The following is a 19943-nucleotide window of genomic DNA, read 5'->3' as shown; positions in this document are numbered from 1 at the left end:
AAGAAAGTTATAAAAAGGAGTGCAAACAAGCCTCGCTTAAAAAGCGGCAGAAGTTCGTGATATAGCGATTATCTAGAGTCCACTTGGTATAGTCGTCTGCAACGTCCCATCGCAGGCCAACCTTTCTTAGTAAACGTCGTCTCACGGAAGCTGTAGCCGGGCAAGTCCACAGCAAGTGTTTTTCATCACACTGGTCGGGCGCAGCACCACAATGGGGACACTTGTCTGTCACTTCGTAACGTTTGTCACGCCACCGATGACGCACAGGAGGAGTCAGAGCCGCTCCTGTCCGAATCCGGCGCACATATACCTCCTCCTCCCGAGTGAGACTCCGGGGGAGAGGGTACGAACACGGAGGAATTAGAGCGCGTGTTCGCTGACGCAAAGACTGTTTCTCGGAAACATGGGACAGGAACGGATCTGAGGGAAGAGGGGAAGGTGGCGGGATATCGGATGTGTCAAGGTGTGTCATTGCATCCACATGAATATTATGCGGATCCTGGGCATGCCCGCGAATCCTGTGTATACGCACAGGACAGGGGTATTTTGTGCAAAGTTGGTGAATGGATTGTGTAACTTGGAATGTGCGCCGGACAGCCTTAAGCTGCTTAAGGGCGGCAAGGGAGTCGGTGTAAATGTGTACAATATCGAAAGTAGGTACGAGTGGAAGGGAAGCAATGGCATTGTGTATCGCCTGAAGCTCCAAGGCCAGGGGGGAGCAAGTATCCGTGCTATATGTAGCGCGGGAGTTGAGATGAGGATGTGAGGGACTGTAAACTGCAGTAACTCCCTGCACTGCTGTGTGTGATGCATCGGTGTATATTATGCACCCTGAAGGAAGATGGGCGGCTGATATCGGCGTCGAAGCAGAGGGGCGATTGTCTGTGAGCTGACAGTATGACCATGGAGGAAGAGTCTGTAAACGATGAAGCTGAAGCGACATCTTGCGTGCTCTGTTTGCCTCACGCTGGTCGATAAGTTCACTCAATGTATTAAGTTGAGCGTACTCTTGCAGAATGGGTATGGGTGTGATACGCGGAAGATAAGTTATGGTGCGCATAGCCTCCCGATTGATTGAATCAAGGGAGTCCCACTGTCGGCGGGTGAGGCGATGAAATTGCGCTTGGTACGCATCACGTGGTATGACATGGAGGTCACGAAAGGTCAATGGTAACGACACCGCCGCGCTCGAGGAGCTGGGTTGGGCTATTTTAGTATGCTTCGCATTAAAAAAATGGCTGAGGCTTAACTTGGTTAACCCTGGAGAATGCGAAGCATCATCGTGTCGCGTAATTTGGAGGCGCACAACCACAGCGACGGCGCGAGGTGGGCCCCCGTTTCTCCACTGTCGTGACGTCATCGTGTCACGTGGTGTGACGTCATGTATCACGTGATTTGGAGGTACACAACCACAGCGACGGCGCGAGGTGGACCCCGTTCCTCCACTGTCGTGACGTCATCGTGTCACGTGGTGTGACGTCATGTATCACGTGATTTGGAGGCGCACAACCACAGCGACGGCCCGAGGTGGGCCCCGGTTTCTCCACTGCCGTGACGTCATCGTGTCACGTGGTGTGACATCATCGTGTCACGTGATTTGGAGGCGCACAACCACAGCGACGGCGCGAGGTGGGCCCCCGTTTCTCCACTGTCGTGACGTCATCGTGTCACGTGGTGTGACGTCATGTATCACGTGATTTGGAGGCGCATAACCACGATGAAGGGCTGAAGTGGTAGCTAAAGTAGTATGCTTCGCATAAAAATTGCAGTGGCTTATCTCTTGTTAAGCCTGGATATACAAGCGAAAAGCTGCAGTTATGCTTTCTTTGACGTCGTGGCTGTCGCAGTTAGCGCACAATGCACTGGGAGCACCACGAGAACGGTGTTGTTGTGACTGAGAGAAGGATGAAAAGAAAATGGCACGGGCCTGCCTACTGGCTCGAGCCAAGCCACCACCGCTGCCACGTGTAGATAGAGGAGGGTTAATAGATGAGAGGAAAGAGAAAAAGGAAAGAAAAGACGCGCGTCGCAGCAACAACTGCATCCGCCGGAGCGGACGCTACTGAAAAGAGAGATAAGCGGCCGAAGCCGCGCTCGCCGAAGCGAGAACAGATACCCCACCACGAGAACGGTGTAGCCAAGCGCATTATTTAGCCCTCCTTCGGCATGCGTAGTAACTCGAGGAGGTCGTGACGAATCGCGGCTACGGCCGCTTACCTGTTTTTTCAGCCAGCGTCCGCTTCGGCGGACGCGGTTGTTGCTGCGACGCGCGTCTTTTCTTTCACCCTTTCCTCTTATCTTCTAACTCTCCTCTATCTGCACGTGGCAGAGGTGGTGGCTCGGCATGAGCCAGTTGGCAGGCCCATGCAATTTCTTTTTCATTCTTCTCTCATTCGCAACAACAAAGCGTAGTAACTGTCGTAAACACGTGGCGGCAACGAAAGGGCAAATGGTGGCGAGTTGTTGTTGCGACTGAGAGAAGAATGAAAAGGAAAGTGCCTGGGCCTGCCAACTGGCTCCAGCCGAGCCAACACCGCTGCCACGTGCAGAGAGAGTAGAGTTAAAAGATCAAAGGAAAGAGGAAAAGGAAAGAAAAGACGCGCGTCGCAGCAACAACCACGGCCGCCGAAGCGGACGCTGGCGAAAAAACAGATAAGCCGCCGTAGCCGCGCCACGGTGGCGAGGGTGCGAGCGGAGTGAGGAGCGAGCGTGCAGTAGTAGCGGCGGTGAGGAGGCGGCGCAAATCCTCAGTAGCGTGCGGCTGCGCCAAAAGGTAGGGGTGGAGTCGGCGGCGGCGATGGCTGCGGCCACCTGCGCCGCGCGTGACGTCACTCGGTTTCGCGCATGCGCAAAACTCGCCATTTGGTTTCACGGCATACCTGAAGCACGGCTCCGACCCTCGTAGTGAAACTTTTTGCTTTAAAGTTAGCTGCGGTTCAACTAGTGCTGAACCTGTTTACAGAGCGAAAGCTATAGCGTATCGGACAACTATAAGCGGCTTGGCTTCTGTAAATTTGAGTGCGTTCCAGAGACTGGATAGGCAGCGCACCCACCCTGCCATCCTGACAGGTGGCATCGCGAGAGTTCGCTCGCCCAATAAACGCTGCCGCATATGGCAGCAGTGCTGCGTCTCTGTAACAACGTTGCCAACGCTAACGCATGAAGGCCACAAATCTCTCACATCACCCCACGTACCTATAAGCGCGATTCAGGCGTCCACTGACCCAGGGAGCCTGTTATGCGCGCATCGTTTCCTTAAAAATTTGGCAGTGGCCTAGGTGTGGTTAAGCCTGGATATACAAGCGAAAAGGTTGTTCCGCTTGGTTTGACGTCATGGCTGTCGCAGTTGGCGCGCAATGCACTGGGAGCACCACAATAACCGTGGAGGCGCTGGAACTTCCACAGACTGCCTGTACAGAGGCATTGCTCACACATTCGCCGTTGCTCCACAAACCAGCATGCAAGGCGTTTTAAGCATGAAATGCTTTTAGCCCCCGTTGTCGGCAGTGTGGTGACGTCACGCCGAGATCGAGATCCACTCATCCGGGCATTGAAATCCACTCATCCGGGCACTGAATTCCAGTCATCCGGGCTCTGAAACGAGAACATCCGGGCACCGTACGAGACTTAACGAGAATTAACGAAACTCTGTAAGCCCTCCTACGCGACCGGCATGCAAGCGCCGGTTGGTCTCCAAAGGAGTCACAAAAAATAACTACTGCCAGTGCCTTCTCAATGTTTATCAAGATATCAGTCGCTGTGCGTTTGATAATGCACGGAATTATAATTTCCGATTTCTAATAACGCGTGCAAAAAGCACATAAATGCCACGATACACTTGGTTGTCGTACGTGATCTCTTAGGGGCTTCGCGCATCGAAGCAAAGCCGCGCAGGCGGACAGGGGCCCGGGGGAGAAGCGCTGCGTTCAAAGGGCAAGGCATCGCGCCGAACGGGTGGTGGCGTTCCTCCCTTCCTTTACGGTGCGGTTCGGGTGTCCACCGAGATGGCAGAGAATTACTCAACCATTTCCTTTCCTCAAAAAAAATCTCTGCCTCTCCCGTAAACGAGAGTAGAGTAAGCATGAAATGTTTACGGGCCTAATGTCATCTCGGTGGACACCCGAACCGCACCGTACAGGAAGGGAGGAACGCCACCACCCGTTCAGCGCGATGCCTTGCTATTTGAACGCAAGGTTTTCTGAGGAAAGGAAATGGCGCAGTAATTCTCTGCCATCTCGGTGGACACCCGAGCCGCACCGTAAAGGAAGAGAGGAACGCCACCACCCGTTCGGCGCGATGCCTTGACCTTTGAACGCAGCGCTTCTCCCCCGGATCACGTATGACAACGAAGTGCAACGTGGCATTTATGTGCTTTTTGCACGCCTTATTAGAAATCGGAAATTATAATTCCATGCATTATCAAACCCACAGCTCCACTGATATCTTGATAAACATTGAGAAGGCACTGGCAGCAGTTATTTTTTGTCTCGTTTGGAGACGAACCGGCGCTTGCATGCCGGTCGCGTAGGAGGGCTTACAGAGTCTCGTTAAATTTCGCTAAGTCTCGTACGGTGCCCGGATGTTCTCGTTTCAGAGCCCGGATGACTGGAATTCAGTGCCCGGATGACTGGATTTCAGTGCCCGGATGACTGGATTTCAGTGCCCGGATGAGTGGATTTCAGTGCCCGGATGATGGCTCTCGGTCTCGGCGTGACGTCACCACACTGCCGACAACTGGGGCTAAAAGCATTTCATGCTTAAAAAATCTCTGCCTCTCCCGTAACCGAGAGTAGAGTAAGCATGAAATGTTTACGGGCCTAATGTCATCTCGGTGGACACCCGAACCACACCGTACAGGAAGGGAGGAACGCCACCACCCGTTCAGCGCGATGCCTTGTCATTTGAACGCAAGGTTTTTTGAGGAAAGCAAATGGCGCAGTAATTCTGTGCCATCTCGGTGGACACCCGAACCGCACCGTAAAGGAAGGGAGGAAGCCACCACCCGTTCGGCACGATGCCTTGCCCTTTGAACGCAGCGCTTCTCCCCCGGATCACGTACGACAACGAAGTGCAACATGCAATTTATGTGGTTTTTGCACGCGTTATTAGAAATCGGAAATTATAATTCCGTGCTTTATCAAACCCACAGCTCCACTGATATCTTGATAAACATTGAGAAGGCACTGGCAGCAGTTATTTTTTGTCTCGTTTGGAGACCAACCAGCCCTTGCATGCCGGTCGCGTAGGAGGGCTTACGGAGTCTCGTTAAATCTCGCTAAGTCTCGTACGGTGCCCGGATGTTCTCGTTTCAGAGCCCGGATGAGTGGATTTCAGTTCCCGGATAACTGGAATTCAGTGCCCGGATAACTGGATTTCAGTGCCCGGATGAGTGGATTTCAGTGCCCGGATGAGTGGATTTCAGTTCCCGGATAACGAATTCAGTGCCCGGATAACTGGAATTCAGTGCCCGGATGACTGGATTTCAGTGCCCGGATGATGGCTCTCGGTCTCGGCGTGACGTCACCACACTGCCGACAACGGGGGCTAAAAGCATTTCATGCTTAAAACCTTGCGTTCAAATGGCAAGGCATCGCGCTGAACGGGTGGTGGCGTTCCTCCCTTCCTGTACGGTGCGGTTTGGGTGTCCACCGAGATGACATTAGGCCCGTAAACATTTCATGCTTACTCTACTCTCGGTTACGAGAGAGGCAGAGAATTTTAAGCATGAAATGCTTTTAGCTGCCGTTGTCGGCAGTGTGGTGACGTCACGCCAAGACCGAGAGCCATCATCCGGGCACTGAAATCCACTCATCCGGGCACTGAATTCCAGTCATCCGGGCACTGAAATCCACTCATCCTGGCACTGAATTCCAGTCATCCGGGCTCTGAAACGAGAACATCCGGGCACCGTACGAGACTTAACGAGATTTAACGACTCTCTAAGCCCTCCTACGCGACCGGCATGCAAGCGCCGGTTGGTCTCCAAACGAGACAAAAAATAACTGCTGCCAGTGCCTTCTCAATGTTTATCAAGATATCAGTGGAGCTGTGGGTTTGATAATGCACGGAATTATCATTTCCGATTTCTAATAACGCGTGCAAAGAGCACATAAATGCCACGTTACACTTCGTTGTCATACGTGATCCGGGGGAGAAGCGCTGCGTTCAAAGGGCAAGGCATCGCGCCGAACGGGTGGTGGTGTTTCTCCCTTCCTTTACGGTGCGGTTCGGGTGTCCACCGAGATGACATTAGGCCCGTAAACATTTCGTGCTTACTCTACTCTCGTTTACGGGAGAGGCAGAGATTTTTTAGAAAGGAAAAGTGTAGAGCGCCAGTTTAAGACTGAAAAGAGCCGAGAAATTTTTGAAGCGTTCAGTAATTTCAATGATAAAAACAAAATCTCTGCCTCTCCCGTAACCGAGAGTAGAGTAAGCATGAAATGTTTACGGGCCTAATGTCATCTCGGTGGACACCCGAACCGCACCGTACAGGAAGGGAGGAACGCCACCACCCGTTCAGCGCGATGCCTTGTCATTTGAACGCAAGGTTTTTTGAGGAAAGGAAATGGCGCAGTAATTCTCTGCCATCTCGGTGGACACCCGAACCGCACCGTAAAGGAAGGGAGGAACGCCACCACCCGTTCGGCACGATGCCTTGCCCTTTGAACGCAGCGCTTCTCCCCCGGATCACGTACGACAACGAAGTGCAACATGCAATTGATGTGGTTTTTGCACGCGTTATTAGAAATCGGAAATTATAATTCCGTGCGTTATCAAACCCACAGCTCCACTGATATCTTGATAAACATTGAGAAGGCACTGGCAGCAGTTATTTTTTGTCTCGTTTGGAGACCAACCAGCGCTTGCATGCCGGTCGCGTAGGAGGGCTTACGGAGTCTCGTTAAATCTCGCTAAGTCTCGTACGGTGCCCGGATGTTCTCGTTTCAGAGCCCGGATGACTGGATTTCAGTGCCCGGATGACTGGATTTCAGTGTATCTGGATTTCAGTGCCCGGATGACTGGATTTCAGTGCCCGGATGATGGCTCTCGGTCTCGGCGTGACGTCACCACACTGCCGACAACGGGGGCTAAAAGCATTTCATGCTTAAAAAACTGCGTCAGCAGCCCTTCTGTGGCGCTACGCAAAAAAGAAATAGATTACCTGAAGGCAGACGGGTGGATTCAGCCAGGTAGGCGATAAATAGTAGGTGCGCCGATGTAGCAAACATGAATGGCATGGCACAGGCGCCTTCTGCATTTATTTTTTTATTACGGGTTAATCTTGTCACGGATTACTTTTCCTTGCGCCCCCTTTTGTATATTATAGCTGTTTGTGAAATAAACCTCAGTTGAAGTCCAGCGTTCGTCCTGTCTCGTCCACCTTCGTCCCTGTCTTTTTAGCCGCTGGAATATCTCACAAAAAATATCTCTCTCTCTCTTGCTCGTATTATTTGCCTCAATATACCAAAAGGCTAAGCAGCTGATGAGCTGCGTTCAAATTTCGCATTAAGAAGCAACGTAATCATCGCATACTAAACAAAATGCACCCTACGATATACGCGGAAAAATGTCCCTGCTGCGACGAAAAACCTACTCTCTATCACATCACATGGGCCTGCCAAAACATATATATATAAAGAGAGAAAACTTTATTTACAGAGGAATTCGGGGCACGCCCCAGGGTCCCCGCACGACCCCACTGCACTCAAGTGTTTATGTTCCGAAGGTCCATAACAATGGCAGCACGGCCGGTGGCGAGGTCTGCACGGCCGGGTCCTCCGAGCGCAGCAGGGTCTCCCAGTCCTCCCAGGTCTTGAGGTTCTCTAGGTCCCGCGGGGGAGGGTCCGCCGGGCAGAGGGAAAGGATGTGGAGGGAAGAAGCGAAGGGTTCTGGGCATATGGCGCAAGCAGGAGTGGGGAAGGAGGGATGATAGTGGGTTAGGGTAAGGGGCGAGGGGAGAGTATGTGTTTGTAATCTGCGCCAGAGTGTTGCGTGTCTGTTATCTAGGGTGGGGTGGGGCGGGGGGTAGAGCTGGCGAGTGGCTCTGTATGCCTGGGTCAGCTCACTGAATGAGTGCATGCGATCCTTCGTAAATCCCCGATCCGAGGCCACCTGAGCCCGGTTTAAAGAACCTCGGGCTAAAAGGTTGGCGGCCTCGTTTCCGGGATTCCCGGAGTGCGCGGGCACCCATATCAGCTCCACTTGGCGGGGCGGTGGGGCATCGGGCGAGTCCAGTATGCGAAAAGCAGGGACATGGACTCGGCCTCGAGCAAAATTCAGAATCTCAGTTTTAGAATCACTTAAAATGTACCGCCGCCCTCCTCACACTACCTCTCCCTCCAGACACGTCCCCAGAGGCTGCAGAGGAAGCCGCCATTGCCCTTGCTATAACCAAAACATATACGTGGTCCCCAAAATACAAAACCCGAGTGCGGAGCAACGGGAGACTCTCCTGTCCAGCGACCGTTGTGAAGACCAACAAGGTCTGGTACAGCGAGCTCCACGGGCGGCAGTGGCCAGCGGAGCCCTGGACTGAGGGCAACCGACCATTGATTAGAGGCGGACGACTTCGACAGAGAAGACTCCTGGGGATAGACTCAAGGAGAAAACATCTCTGAAGATGCCCCCAAACCGCAGGAAAAAGGACTAGAGTAAAATAAAGTTTTCTCTTCCTTCCCTATTGCTGTACACGTACATAACTTGCGAAAAAATGGTTTAAAAAGGTGCAAGGGAACATCACGATAATACACTCCAGACGAAACTGCATAAAAAAAGGTAGCATCCATGAAGAGAAGTTTATTGGACTGATTATTCATACAAAGGGACCATAGTCCCTCACAAAGACAAAAACAACAAGGCAGCGACTAGTGTCGCTCGGTACAAACAAGCTATGAAACAAGAACACGACGGCGACTGCTGTCGCCGTTCACACAAAATCATTCACAGCACAGAATGTTCAAAGGGTCCATAATGTCCAGGCATCGCGGGAGGAAGCACGCTCACTAAATACGATGAACGCGCACCGACACCGCGCACCACACACTCAATACGGCAGGAGCCGCACAGACACGCGGCCCCCGCTGGCGGCGATGAAGCGGGTTTCACAGGAAACTACCGCGCTTACGGAACCATTCTGCTACAGTTTCTTGCGGTGATGCCATGCTAGCAGGCACAAAAATAATGTTTTGTTTTTGGTTCAGAAGATGATAGGAGAACTTAAGAAAATGTGAAACCTCCAAAATATTTTTTGTACTTTGCTTACGCTGCATTCACTTCGCAAATATGTTATCTGTGCATTGACCATTCCTTCGCACAAAAAATAATAGTGAAAATTTTTAACCTGTATGCTTGTTATGTATGTCACAAATTCCTCGAACGCTATTGTATACGTTCACGTCATTAAATATTTGTACGAAAGATGTACTAGCCCATTAAGGGAAATGCCGGCGGCGTGTGTTACTGTGTGCTGGTGTGTTTTGTTTGGATGGATGGAAACAACTTTATTACACACAAAAAAAATTCAGAGGGGGGGCTTTGTTGACCTAAAGTGCGGTGAGGCGAAAGCCTTAAGCGCGGTGTTCCTGCTTGTGTCACTGATGTGTGGTTAAGATGTTAAGCTTCGCCTCTAAGAGTCGTACGCGACAGCGTCTTGCAACGTTGCCAGGGAGCCCACAGAGTGCCATCGCTCGTTCGGCTGTACGCCTTGCTCGTAGGTAAACTTTTTTGAGGAAAGGAAATGTATCTGTTTCGCATATCTCGGTGGACACCTGAACCTCGCCGTAAGGGAAGGGAGGAAGGTGGGAGTGAACGAATACCGTATTCACTAGACGGGCCTTTGTTCATTCCAAATCATCGTGCTGGCATGATGGTGAAAAGCATTTATTAAGGCGAAAGCCTTTAATGTCTCATCGTTGCAAGCACCAGTTGTCGACAGAAATGTCACGCTTTTCAGTTGGTCGAAACGGTCGTGACGTCACAGTGCGCGAATTTCAAACGGGGCCAATTTTACTTTGGCTAGTAACCATGCAACCAATTGAAGGGATCATATAGTGATGCTCCAAGTGGGACTGAGCTTAGTTAATTGATTAATTACCCAATTGGCCTAATTAACTTTTCTAGTCAGGCCATATAAATAAATAAAACCGAGTAGGAAATTGGTCGAGCTCGGGAATCGAACCCCGGTCTTCGGAGTGCGAGACGAGCATGCTATCCACTCCGCCATGCCAGCTCGACGGTTTGGAATGAACAAAGACGCGTCTAGTGAATACGGTGTCTTCGCTCACTCCCATCCTCCTCCCTTCCCTTCCGGCGAGGTTACGGCCCTCTTTGTCTTCTTTCACTCCCACTTCCTCCCTTCCTCTACGGTGCGGTTCAGGTGTCCACCGCGATGACAGAGAATTACAGCGCCAGTTCCTTTCCTCAAAAAGCGTTGCGTTCAAAGGGCAAGGCATCGCGCCGAACGTGTGGTGGCGTTCCGTGGACTCCCTGGCAGCGCTACAACACGCTGTCGCGTTCCACTCCTAAAGGCGAAGCTAAGGCGTCATTAATTAATAGTTAATGAGTATTCATGCATTAATCAGTAATTAACCATTAATTAGTGATTTGTCATCACTTAGCAATTAGCACTCATTTAGATGTGACGCCACCAATGCCACAGAAGCAGCGAAAGTAGTGCGGAAAACGCTTTCGCCTCTACGCACTTTAGACAGTCGAAGTGCCCCCTGAATTTTTTAGTAATTTACAGAGAGGTGCTCGGGGAGAGGCCCCTAATGGGTCTCACCCCTTACAATACTAGGCGGAGTCCCTCATTCCAGCAGCTGGCATGGCGAAGTGATAACCGTCCTCGTCTCGCATTCCGGAGACCTTGGTTCGATTCCCCAACTCGACCAATTTCCTACTCGGTTTTATTTATTTATCTGGGCTGACTGGAATCGTTAATTAGGCTAATTGGTTAATTAAGCAATGTACTAAACTCAGTCCCACTTACTTTGCTCATCACTATACCGTCCCTTTAACTGGTTTCATGGTTACCATTGATTGATTGTAAAACATTTTATTCGCCGGGAAGAGCTTGGCAAGAGGTCGCGTTAAGTGGTCGAGAGTACATAGCCCTCGACGACTTTGTCAGCCCACTCCACCGCCAAAACTTGCGTTCTGGGGTCAGAGCTAGCCAGCACGGTCTCCCACCGCTCGAGAGAAGGAGCTGTAACTAGATCACCCGGAGGTGGCTCTATTTTGCAGTCCCACAGGATGTGATCGTAGGTAGCACGTTGGCCACAGTGTTTGCAGTTTGGGTTGTAAAGGTCTGGATAAATGTGCGCGAGGAGTGATGGGGTGCGTATCGATCTCGTTGTAGACGACGCCACGTAACCTCTTGTTCTTTAGTAAGTCTTTTGTCTGGAGGGGGGAAAATTCTCCTCTCTAATTTAAAATGATTGGTGAGATCATGATATGTGATCATTGAGTCCTTCGTGAAATTCAGGGAGCAAGACTCATCCACTGCCCGGTCGACGAAACCTCGGGCTTTATTGTGGGCTGCCTCGTTCCCCGGATTCCCCGAATGGGCTGGGACCCATATCAATTCGGAATAATTTGGTGAGAATTTGGTTGCGTTAAGGATTCTAAGGGAGGTGTTTGTAATTCGCCCTTTAGCGAAATTATTGATACCCATTTTGGAATCGCTGAGGATGATGCTCCCTTGGGTATGTGCTAGGGCGAGGGCTATAGCCGCCTCTTCTGCCGTTTCAGAGGATTTCGTTTTGATTGTCGCCGAGACGATGTGGTCACCATTCTCGTTCACAACCACAATTGCAAAGGCATTGGTATTTTTGTATTCTGCCGCATCTACATAAAGTGTTGCAGCGCACTGTCTGTATTTCTTATGTAAGGCTTTGGCTCGTGCTTCTCTTCTACCCTCATGGTGTAAGGGGTGCATGTTTTTGGGGAGTGGTTTGATTAGTAAAGCCGTCCTATAGTCGCGGGGTAAGTCTACTTTAGCATCGTTATTCGTAGGTTGAAAGTTAATTCCGAGCCTGGTAAGAATACTCCTGCCAGTTCTGGAATTAGCTAATCGCGCTGTTTGAGCCATTAAATTGGCTTCTTTCAGTTCATTGTAGGTGTTATGTATTCCTAACCTCATAAGCCTTTCGGTTGAGGCATTTAGTGGGAGTCCTAACGCAGCCTTATAGGCCTGCCGTATCATGCTATCCAATTTGTCCTTTTCTCCTTTCGAAAATTTGAGATAAGGGGTGGCATAGAGTATCCTGCTTAGCACAAAGGCCTGCACTAGGCGGCATAAATCTCTTTCCCTCAACCCTTGTCTGCGGTTAGCTATGCGGCGGATTAATCGCGCCGTCGCTTCTACCGTGCGTTTTAGCTTAGTGAGTGTGTCAGTATTCTTTCCATTTGTTTGTAAATACAACCCCAGTATTCTCATGGTCTGTACCTCTTTGACAGATCGTCCATTAACATAGACGTTTATTTGCGGGGGGGATGTCATGGTACGCCTACCTCTTTGTTTACGACGGATCACGAAGAGTTCAGATTTTTGCTCAGAACAAGTGAGGCCGGATTCCCATGCGCATGCCTCAATGATGTCCACTGCTGCTTGGAGTGTGTCTTCTATGTAGCCTTCGCATCCTTTGGTTACCCAAAGTGTGATGTCATCTGCATAGAACGTGTGATGTAGGTCTGGTATTTGTGCCAGTTTGGGGGGAATTTTGATGAGGGAGAGGTTAAAAAGGAAAGGGGACAGGACGGAGCCCTGTGGCGTTCCTTTACTTCCTAGTGTGATTGGGGCAGACTCTATTGTTCCGACCGTTATCACTGCTGTTCTGTTAGTGAGGAAGGATCGGATGTAGTTGTACGTCCTTTCTCCGGGGTTGATTTCTGACAAGTTTGTCAAAATGGCTTTGTGGGTGACGTTGTCGAAAGCTTTAACAAGGTCTAAACCCAATATTGCTTTCGTTCCTGTTCCCTCGTCAGCTTCAATTATGTCCTTGTTAAGCTGCAAGAGTATGTCCTGGGTAGATAGTTGGGCTCTGAATCCTAACATTGTTTCAGGTAGGAGGTTCATGTCCTCCGCATAGTTTTGGAGCCTATTGAGGATGACATGCTCCATGAGTTTGCCAAGGCATGATGTTAATGAAATTGGGCGTAGATTCTCAGTGCTGAGTTTCTTACCCGCTTTAGGAATAAAAGTGATTTTCGCGTGTTTCCACTCTGGTGGTATGTTGCCTGCATGCCAGTATTTGTTCATAAGGTCTTTAACCGCCGCGATCGACGTTGCGTCTAAGTTCCTGAGAGTCTTATTTGTTACTTTGTTTGGTCCTGCCGCAGATGTTGTCCGTAGTTTTCCAATTGCGTACCACACCTCTGCGTCTGTGATGTCGGCGTCTAAATTTGGATTAGGAGTCCCCCGGTAGTCTGGTTGTGTGGCACCATCATCCGTGTTTAGATAACGTCCTGCTAGCTCTTTGATTAGGTCTTCAGTTGTACCCTCATATTTATGTATAAGTCTGTACAGCTGACTTTGTTGCACGGGACGTGTTTGTTCTGGGTCGAGCAGGTGTCTTAGAAGATGCCATGTCTTCTTATTTCCGAGCTGTCCTGACGCTTTCACATATTTGGTTCCATTGTTGTGTTTGGAGAGTAAGTGTATGTTCCTCGATTCGCCTTTCGATTTCAGCTATCTTTTTGCGTAGTCGCTTGTTGTGTTTTTGCTTCTTCCAGAGTTTTTGGAGGCCTTTTTGTGCCTGCCACAGGTGTAACAGCTTTGAGTCTGCAATCTGCTCCTCCTTCTCAAGTGGCACCTCAACGCTAGTGGAGCTGACATCCTCATTCAGGGAGATAACCCAGTCGCTAAGGTTAGAGACCTCCTTTGGAGCTGTTTTGTCGCGAAGTTGCCTGAACTTGTCCCAATCCGTGGTTCGTATTTCTTTTGCTTTGTTTTTAAGTTTTGTCGTGGGACAGGTGATGCTAAGGATGAAGCGATCACTACCAAGGTTTTGCCCGGTGTTGACCCACTTTGCGTCCTTGACGTTTTTAGAGAGGGATAAGTCAGGAGATGTGTCTACACATACACTGTTACCCATGCGTGTGTGGTCGCTCGGGTTGTTTAGCGTTGTGAGCCCTAGTGACTGTATGATTTGCCAGAGCAGGTTCCCTTTCGGAGTTGCTTTGGTATATCCCGCCAAAGTACAATTCCGCCCGTTTGAAATTGGCGCACTGTGACATCACGACCGTTTCGACCAATTGAAAAGGGTGACATTTCTGACGACAACTCCTGCTTACAACAATGAGGTATTAAAGGCTTCCGCTTTGAAAAAAATATCTTCTAGGGTGGTCCCCTTCTGGTCCAGGAGTCTAGAGAGAGAGAGAGAGAAAACTTTATTTACAGAGGAATTCCGGGCACGCCCCAGGGTCCCCGCACGACCCCACTGCACTCAAGTGTTTATGTTCCGAAGGTCCATAACACTGGCAGCACGGCCGGTGGCGATGGTCTGCACGGCCGGGTCCTCCGAGCGCAGCAGGGTCTCCCAGTCCTCCCAGGTCTTGAGGTTCTCTAGGTCCCGCGGGGGACGGTCCGCCGGGCAGAGGGAAATGATGTGGAGGGAAGACGCGAAGGGTTCTGGGCATAGAGTGCATGCCGGAGTGGGGATGGAGGGATGATGATGGGCTAGGGTAAGGGGTGAAGGGAGTGTGTGTGTCTGTAGTCTGCGCCAGAGTGTTGCGTGTTTGTTATCTAGGGAGGGGTGGGGCGGGGTGTAGAGCTGGCGTAAGGCTCTGTGCGCCTGGGTCAGCTCACTGAATGAGTGCGTGCGCTCCTTCGTGAATCCCCGATCAGAGGCCACCTGAGCCCGGTTTAAAGAACCTCGGGCTAAAAGGTTGGCGGCCTCTTTTCCGGGATTCCAGGAGTGCGCGGGCACCCATAACAGCTCCACTTCGCGGGGCGGGGGGGCATCGGGCGAGTCCAGTATCCCAAAAGCAGGGACATGGACTCGGCCTCGAGCAAAATTTAGAATCGCAGTTTTAGAATCGCTTAAAATGTACCGGGCTTCCGTGCGGGTTATACCAAGGGCAATGGCGGCTTCCTCTGCAGCCTCTGGGGACGTGTCTGGAGGGAGAGATAGTGTGAGGAGGGCGGATAAAGAGGAGTCCACCACAGCTGCTGTCGCTTCATCACCCGTGCAGGCAGCGTCCACCCACACGGCGTCCGGCTGGGGGCCTTACGCTCGATAAAGTGCCTTCGCACGGGCTCTGCGGCGCTGCTCATTGTGGGACGGGTGCATATTCCTCGGGAGCGGCCTGATGAGGAGCTCTCGGTGAAGGGATCGTGGGATGGCGAGGAGGGTTGGGTCGTTGGCCGGTATTTTGATTCCGAGGGTGTCCAGGATATACCGACCTGTGGAGGTTTGTGTGAGCCTGATGTATTGGGCCTGTCGGTGGGCGTCCACCAGCTCCCCGATCGTATTGTGGAGGCCCAGGCCTAGTAATCTGTCTGTGGGTGTGTTGAGGGGAAGGTGAAGTGCTACCTTGAATGCCTTGCGAATCAAAGCATCCAAAGCGTTTATGTCATGTTTGGATAGGTGTAAGTATGGGGTAGTGTACAGCACACGGCTGAAGACAAAGGCATGAATTAGGCGACATAGGTCGCGCTCCTTCATGCCTCTATGACGTCCCGAAACCCTGCAGATGAGGTGCGATATCGCGCCTACAACCTGCTTGAGTTTCTTGAGGGTGGTGGTGTTTTTGCCATCGTTCTGGATGTGCAGGCCCAATACACGGAGGGTTCCAACCTCAGGTACCGGGTCACCATTCAGTTCAATGGCAATGGGGGAGCGGGGGCAGCGGTGGTTCTTAGGCCGGATGAGGAAGAGTTCGGACTTCTCTGTGGAGCAAGACAGTCCGATGGTCCGTGCGTAATTTTGGGTGAGGGTGGCTGCTTCCTGTAAGGTGTTCTCTATGTCTCCGTCACTGCCGTGAGTGGTCCACAGGGTGATATCGTCGGCATAGAGAGTGTGCTTCAGGTGGGGAATAGTGGCCAATTTTCGGGCGAGGGGGATGAGGGTAATGTTAAAGAGAAAGGGGGAAAGGACGGACCCTTGAGGGGTGCCGATACTTTGAAGAGTGTAGGAGGGGGAAGACAGAGGGCCGAAGTGTATCTCAGCTGTGCGGTCAGTGAGGAATGCTTGAATGTAGGCATACGTGCGCACACCCACATTCAAGGGGGATAGAGCAGTCATGATCGCCTGATGTTCAATGCGATCAAAAGCTTTGGAGAGATCCAAAGCTAAGACTGCCTTGGTGTGACCCGGAAGAAGCGGGTCGAAAATGTCGTGTGAGAGTTGCAGCATAGCGTCCTGTACGGATAGATGGGGGCGAAATCCTACCATGCTATGCGGGTAAAGTCTACGAGCTTGTGTTTCACGTAAAGCCCGATCCACCAGCCATTTTTGGCTGGCGGGCTGACCGGTCCGTAAAGCAGCCTCCCAGGAAGAAAGAGTGGGATTGGGGATGGGGGTACTGCCTTTGGGGAAGGAGAGAGAGAGAGAGAAAACTTTATTTCAACAGGAATTCGGGGCACGCCCCAGGGTCCCCGCACGACCGTACTGCACTCAAGTGTTTATGTTATTCCCAAAGGTAGTGGAAAAATGTGGATCTGGGCAGGCCACAGGTGTTACAATCAGGAGGAAAGGTGGGGTGAAAGCATTAGAGATGGAGGGGGGAAATAAAGCAGACTGTCTAACTGTCGCCATGTGGCGCTGGATAAGGGCGACAAGCTACTATGGGGTGGTGCATTGTCATGGTGGGGGTGGTGAAAAGCATTTATTTAGTATTTTAGAGAGAGGTGCTCGGGGAGCGGCCCCTAGTGGGTCTCAACCCTTACAATACTGGGCGGAGTCCCTCATTCCGGGATCCCGTTTGTAAACACCGCTACACAAGTGCGCCGAACCAGGGCCTGTTGGGCCGATAGTTCCTGGCAGCTGAGTAGGGCCGCCTCAAAGTCCTCTCGGCTAGGGGAAGGGGTGATGGGGGGGAGAGAAGGATTTTTCTGCATGCCCAAACCATGAAGAAGGTGTCGGCCATCTCCCCACAGAATGAGCAGCGGCCATCAAAAGAAGGATTAAAGTGCTTGCCAACCACCGGGCACAGCAGGGTGTTTGTAAAGAGCCTGAGGAGAATTCGTTCGCCAGTTTTACCCAGTACTTTCATAGGAACTGGGTATCGCCGGTGTTCGACACGATAGTGCGCAATGTCTTTAAAAGAAAGAAGAGGGCTGTGATCTGGGTTAAGGTCCTCCCAAGGGATGCCTGGTGCCCGGTGAGTGAGTGCGCGGGCTGCCTTATGGGCGGCTTCGTTACCTGGCATGCCTTCGTGGCCGGGCACCCATGTGATTGAGCGATGAGTTGGATCGCCGTCGCGAGCACTGTGGTGTAAAATTTGGTGAGCGAGTGGAGTGATCCAACCGAACTCAAAGTTACGACAGGCTCCGCGAGAATCTGTGAGGATGAATTTAGAGTCGGGATGGGAGGCTGCGAGGGCGATCGCCACCTCCTCCGCATGCGTTGAGTTGGGCGCTCTGAACGAGAGGCCGTCCACCTGTTTTGCCTCGTGTATGACTGCCGCCGTGTACCGTTCCCCCCTGGAGCAGTAGGGGCCTCCAATGTCTTTGAGCCATAGTGGCGGTGCAGGGCATCCGCCCGCGCCTGGCGCCGGCCATTATGGTCCTCCTTGTTCATCTTAGTCGGAAGGGGTCGAACGTAGAGGGCGCGTCTCCACAATTCGGGCACTCGCATCCGTTCCATGATATTGTGATCATGTCTCATATGTAACCTGTCCAAGAGGCGGCGACCGGACACGGTCTGGGCGAGACACGTGTATTGGTTAACGAGATGCACCTCGCGAAGTTTTCTATAGGTATTCACCACCCTCAACGTTGGAAGTGGAGATCGGGAGGTCGAGGGCTGTCTTGAAATTTTGCGGAATACAATCTCCAAGTGATCCTCGTCATGTTTCCGTAAGCGGCGGGTAAGGAGGCGAGTACAGTACTCGACTAGTTATGAAGGCATGCGCGAGCCGCATCGCATCCTTACTTCGCAACCCTCCTCGCTTGTTGGAAACGTGGCAAACCATTCGGCCCACCTGGTCGCCGACTTTGCGGAGTTTGGGTGGTGGTGGTGGTGAAAACATTTATTTCGAATGAACTGGAGGTATGTTTGGATCAGCCCGTAAGGGACCGATCCTTACAAACACTAGGTGGAGGTCCCTAGTATGGGACCCCAGTGGCGGTTGCCGCCGCCCGGGCGCGCCCGACTAAGGCTTGTTGGGCCTGTAAGTCGTGGCAGCCGAGCAGGGTCGCCTCCCAGTCCTCCCGGGTTGGGTTGGGGATGGGGGGAATAGCGGGGTTGGAGGGGCAGGTCCACACCATGTGATAAGTGTCAGAAGACACTGCACTACAGTGTGGGCAGCTGCCGCTAAAGGAGGGGTCAAAATGTTTTAGCGCTGCCGGGCACAGCAAAGTATTGGTGAGAAGGCGGAGAAGGAGCCGCTCATCCGCCTTCTTCAGGCCTTTACATGGGCTAGGGTAAAGGCGATGACAATTTTGATAATATGTTGTAATATCTTTGAATGTATAGACCGGATTAAAATCGGGTTCCTGATCGGATGGGGAGGAGAAAACAGCCCGGTGAGAGAGCGCGCGGGCGGCTGCGTCTGCTGCCTCGTTTCCTGCCAACCCCTGATGAGCAGGGGCCCATATGAGGTAACGGTGTGCGGGGTCCGTATCCCGTATGCAATTTTGATATATTCGATAGGCTAGGAAGGGAGTGCAGCCTTGTTCGACGTTCCGACAGGCCCCTCGCGAGTCGGTGATTATGTATTTTGAATTGGAATGTGAGGCCGCGATAGCAATCGCGACCTCTTCTGCTTGTGTTGCACTGCGAGCTCTAAAAGTTAGGCCGTCGGCCATACCATGTTGAATACGCCGGTTCTCGTCCGGAGTTTGGGAAGAGTTGTGTCTGCCTTACAATGTTGATTAATGAAGAGACCGAGTATTCGTAGCTCCTTCGCTTCACGGATGGGGCCGCTTGCGTTTGAAAGCTGAACGGGGATTTTGCATTTCGGGAAAGGTCGAATATGCACAAATTCAGACTTGGACGGGGAGCACTGGAGACCGCAGTACGTGGCATAGTGGTCAACTATGCTCGCCGCTGCTTGCAGGCATTCCTCCATCTCTCCTGTGTTTCCCGTAGTGACCCAGATGGTGATGTCATCGGCATACAGCGCATGCTGAACACCGCCGACACCCGCCAGCTGTGCCGGGAGATGCATCATAGCAATGTTAAAGAGAAGCCGGGACAACACAGCGCCTTGTGGTGTGCCCCGCGTTCCCATCTTAAACGGGTCGTACTCGGCCTCTTGTACACGTATATAGGCCAAGCGGTCTGCTAAAAAATCTTCGATGTAGTTGAATGTACGAAGGCCACAGTTGGTCTCGCTAAGGTGCTTTAGTATGGCGCCATGTTTAACATTGTCAAACGCACCCTAGAGATCGAGTGCTAGGACTATTTTGTCGTTGTGTGGGTGTTCTATGGGTTCGGGAACCTCGTGATGAAGCTGTAAAAGGATGTCTTGTGTGGACGTATTGGGTCGGAAACTGAACATAGTGTCGGCGAAGGTGTTCTTGCTCTCGAGATATTCCGAGAGGCGGTCACGGACCTTCGTTTCCTAGGCATGAAGTGCGGGAGATGGCCCGGGGGTTGCCTGTGTTTACCGGTTTCCCCGCCTTCTGGAGAAAGGTTACCAATGATGTCTTCCAATCCGGTGGCAACGAAGTGTCCCCGATCCAAATGGCCTTGATATATTCGAGTAGGGTTTCGTATGCCCGATCAGGAAGGTTCGTCAATAATTTGATTGTGACCTTATCCCTCCCAGGCGCCGTC

Source organism: Amblyomma mixtum, chromosome 1 (assembly GCF_055824585.1).
Source record: "Amblyomma mixtum isolate Tamu chromosome 1, ASM5582458v1, whole genome shotgun sequence".
NCBI classification, from domain to species: domain Eukaryota; kingdom Metazoa; phylum Arthropoda; class Arachnida; order Ixodida; family Ixodidae; genus Amblyomma; species Amblyomma mixtum.
Note: the sequence above shows the minus strand (reverse complement) of the source record.